The 4,716-nt window shown below is 46.1% G+C and overlaps 1 pseudogene; it reads right to left on the bottom strand.

Moving 5' to 3' along the window:
- Positions 1 to 740: 740 nt before the first annotated feature.
- Positions 741 to 2,197, bottom strand: LOC142852864 (zinc transporter ZIP1 pseudogene; annotated as a pseudogene).
- Positions 2,198 to 4,716: the final 2,519 nt, after the last annotated feature.

Raw genomic sequence — 4,716 nt, forward strand, 5'->3', positions numbered from 1 at the left:
ACTATTATCGATGATTATCCATTAACAACTTGCATTTCCTAATTATACATTACATTTTTTATAGAAACATCTTTTATTTGGGTAACACGTCCCAAAACAGGTCAGTTAGTAAAATGGATTCTACAGAATATGGTCCTATGCACAGCCCTCCCTCCCCCAAAAATAATCCTGGGGGGTTCTTCCCCCCCTCAGATATAAAAAGTTTTGGCAGGTCAATGTTTATTATATAGGGCACCATTCCACTTTCTGTAGTGGTTGGTGTCAAAAGTACCTCATTTCCCTTCACTCCTGACCAGTTCAGCAAACAATTCTGCTCCACCCAAATTGTGGGGCCCAAATTCAGAGAAAGTAGGTCTTCTCCACTGAGGTGCTGGGTGTGCTACACCACTATGCTTTCAGAAAAGGAGCAGGTGAGCCATGCATGGTGGCATACACCTTTAATCCTAGTGCTCAGGAAGCAGAGGCAGGTGAATCTCTGAGTTCAAGGTCAGCCTGGTCCTCACAACTAGGTCCAGGACAGCCAGGGTTATACAGAGAAACCCTGTTTTGAAGAAACTAAAAACGGGGTCAGGTGGGTGTTTGGCACTTTAAAAATAGAGACATGAGCTGGGTGTGGTGGCACACCCCTTTAAACCCAGCACTCGGTAGGCAGAGGCAGGCAGATCTGAGTTAGAGGCCAGTCTGGTCTACAGAATAAGTGCCAGGACAGTCAGGATAGAGAGGAACCACGTCTCAAAAAAAAAGAGTGAGCAGGACACTCAAAGCCAGATAGATTACAAAAACTGGCAGAGACCATTTGGCACTAGTCCCTCAGTAGAAAAGACATACGGAAGAGTAGGAGGAAGAAAGTGGGAGGAAGCACTTCCACTGGCAGAGTGCTGAAATGAGCTAGAACCAACAGGACTTTGACTTATCCCAAAGCCATGGGATGCCTATCTGCAGTTTTGTCAGCTTGTCTCCAGGTGTAGTGTCTGACCTCTGATTGCAGCAGTGTGCTCATTCTTAATGTCACCCGATTGTATCTCTAGTGGCTTGGCTAGTTCTTGTCCTTCGGGCCTGCGGCTAGCCTCTTCCCTGCCCTTTTCTTTCTCATTATTCATAATCCAAGTGTCCCATCCCTACCTCTCAGAGAACTCTTTGGTCCTCACTACTTCTCTACCTCCCACAAACTGGGAAGGACAGGGAGGACAGGGGCACCTGACAGTCAACGTCCCCTGCCCTTTCTATCTGAGCACCTTAGATCTGGATAAAGAGCGGGCCAGTGAGCAGGGCAAAGCCTGCTAGGGGCAGGATGACCTTGAGAATCCGCTGCTCAGAAGTGGGCAGCTCTTGGGGTAGAATTTTCAGGAAGGTGATATAGAGGAAGGTGCCAACTGCCATTCCCTCCAGCACAGATTGGGCCAACTGGTGCAGCGGCCCAGCTGACTCTGATAGAGCTGCCATGAGCCCGATACCCAGAGGCGTCATACATGAGAAGAGGATCCCACAGCCAGCCACCACCTGTACCCGAAGGTGGCTCTGTAGCAGCCTCAGGGACAGGCTGACTGCCAGGATACCTTTGTGGAGCAGCAGAGCTAAGCACAGCTCCGTTGCCCGAGCTCTGTCTCTCTGTAAGACCCACAGACAAGCCTTCAAACAGAGTGCAAGGCTAGAGAAGACCAGTACACAGGCACGCACGGCTGAGGGCGCTGCTTGAGTTCCGCTGGCCTGGGGGGGCCCTGGTCCATCATGCCAGTGTTGAGGCCCTCCATTCACTGCTCCCAGCAGAGTTGTCGTCTCTTCTGTATGTGGTGGACTAGACTGCTCCTTATAAGCCAGTGTGATGTGCTCCACCACCAAGACCAGGAAGAGACCTATTGCCAGGATGAACTCTTGCAAGGGGAACAAAAGCGTCACATGCAGGGCCGCCAAGGCCTCGTCTATGGCAGCTAGGTAGTCGGGCAGCAGGTCCAGAAGACAAGTAGCCAAAAAGACACCTCCTGCGAAGCAGCTCACTAGACTTAGGGCTTTCTGGCCCGAGGCCGAGGATTCATGGCTAGCCCCTGGCCTTCGAAGGCAATAGGCTGCAGACGAGGGTCAACAACAGCAGCAATACCAGGGCCCCCAGTTTCACCTCCAGCCCCACCGGCACTGAGGGTTCTGAAGCTATTGCTTCTGGGTGCCACACCAGGAGCTCTGGCTCCCCTCAGGGCCCCATGGTGCTTGTGGTATCAGTGACTCTCAGACCCTGGGAGGCCTTGGAAGCTGCCTTCTATACATTACATTTTTAAATGAACTACACAATCACAATACCTTAATCAAGAGCAGAAATATACATACAACAAGATTGACCTCAAATTTGTATTAATAAATCGAGATTTATACCAAAAATAAAATTTAAAGATCCAAAGTATTGAATGAAACACTCATTCCGTCTAAAAATATTTAATTTGTACATCCGATTTATTTTAAATTTTATTTTAGATGTTATAAAATAAAGTATTTAACCGAACTTGCTTGGAGTTTCAGAAGTTTAATTCATTATCTACCATGATGGAGGAAAGCATGGCAGCACGGTACTGAAGAAGTGGCTGAGTCCTACATTGGATCTGGAGGCAGTTGGGAGAGAGAACCGTTAGGCCTGACTTGGGCTTTGGAAACCCTCAGGGACACACTTCCTCCCATAGGGCCATCCCTCCTAATCATTCCAAACAGTCATGTTCCCTGGTGAGCAAACATTCGAATCTATGAGCCTATGCTGGCCATTCTTACTCTCAAAAGCACTAACATTGATCATCAACAGTAAGGCTCATGGGATCTAGAAGGAGCTCATGGTGTATAATATCAACTAGCCAGCTTCCCTCAGTTGTCCTCACTCAGAGGGCATTTACTAGCTCCAGGCCAGTCGCGGCTACATGCCTCAATTCATGTAAATATAGATACAGATACAGACATAGATATAGGCAGTGTATGGTCAAACTGTTTTATGACATATCTGAAGTGTATTGGGAGATACATGGAAAGTAAACTCTAACTCAAGTTCCACAAATTCACTTACCCATTCATAATGATTATATGATTTACAATCTTCCTCTTGCCTATGAAAGTTTTCCTCTCTAAGGAAAGACAGTGTCTGTCTATAGCGGTTTTCATTTTCCTCATGCTTCCAAAGAGTTGGTGAACAAGCAGGATGTCGCACAGTGTTGGGGACAGGGCAAATCCTAGAACTGCCTTCAGTACTGATGTGAACGTTGTGAAACTAAACAATTTGAAGAGTTGCAGGTGATGCTCATCACAGGAACACTTCCCAAACCAGATGGATCTGGAAAAAGGCCTTTTCTCTTTACTGTCCAGTGTCAAAAACCAGATACACGGTGACCAAATTCTGGGATCTGATGTCCTCTTACTAGTAAAAGAAGAACAATTTGGTCTCCGTTATGGCTGCATTGCAGGAAATATGGGTTCTCTCAAATTCTTCCCTGACTTGCATAATCAGAAGCCTAACCATTAAATTCAGTTCATTCATCCAGCAAATATGAAATTAGTACCTGCTGGATATAAAATGAAGCCTGGATTCTGTCCTCCAAAGACTAGTTAGCATACTTTAAAGAATCTGCTGAGGTGAGTCGTGGTCCATATAACAGAAACCAAAAAGAAGGCCAAAAGCCAGCCCAAGAGCAGTGAAGCAGATAGAGATCCCCAGGCAGCGCTCCCAACTGCCAGGCCAGATTTCATAGCGCTATACCTTGGGCAACTTCTTTAACGCTTCAGGAACCCTAATATGTAAGAAGTCAAAATGACAAAGCAGTCCCAGAACTTCTGACAAACTTCAGCAATTGGAGGCAAGCAATGTCCATCTCATGCCTGGTACAAAACAGCGCAGGCGCGCTGCTTGTAGATACCATCCTGTTTATTACATAAGTGCCCAGCCACTCTGGCTGGGAATGCTGGCTTGCCACTGTTTCCTATTTCTGACCACATGATTTTTTCCCAAACAAATATTGAGAAACACATTAAGCAGTGGGGAAAAGAGTAAAATTGGTTCTGAATGGCCCCAAATACTAGATTCATGCTAAGATTTAGACTCATTATATCTTTTCCTCTGTCACCAGAACTAGTCTGTCAGTCAAGGAGAGAAGCATTCAAATTACTGGAGTATCTCAGGGCACACGTGGCCTTTGTCTGCTTTAAAATTTCTTCCAAAATTCTTTTTGAAAATGGATGAGACTATAATTCATCTTTAATGTGCAGAAGAATTGTAAGAAATGCAAAAGTCTCTTAGGTGACATAAAAATTGAAAATCCTCCATAAAAAGGACCCACTTAAATGTCTGACTTGTAAAAGTAAATGTCGTTTTAAAATTTTTCATTTGTCACACTCCATGAGGTATCTCCTGCGTGCCATGCCGCTCCTCAGTATGTCCCTCTGCTCCATCGCTACAGCAGAGAGAAAATGTGGGGTTCCTTGTGCTTTGGTTTGTTACTGCTTGATGGGGCCAATCTGACAACTTTTGGACTCACTCTCCTCTTCCCCAAGATTCCCAGGAGGCAGCTGGCCATCTCTTGACCAGGTAAGAAGCAAAGCATGCACCACAGCCGCCTCCCGAGCCTCTTATTCGACTAGGTTTAGGTACTTAAGTACCAGAGGAGAATGGGGTTTTAGCCGATAAACAAAGATCAACAGGCTGAAATCTAAGGAAGTGGGTATGATTTGGGCTTCAGTATTTCTGGGATCCCT

This window comes from Microtus pennsylvanicus, chromosome 6, assembly GCF_037038515.1.
Source record: "Microtus pennsylvanicus isolate mMicPen1 chromosome 6, mMicPen1.hap1, whole genome shotgun sequence".
Lineage (NCBI taxonomy): Eukaryota > Metazoa > Chordata > Mammalia > Rodentia > Cricetidae > Microtus > Microtus pennsylvanicus.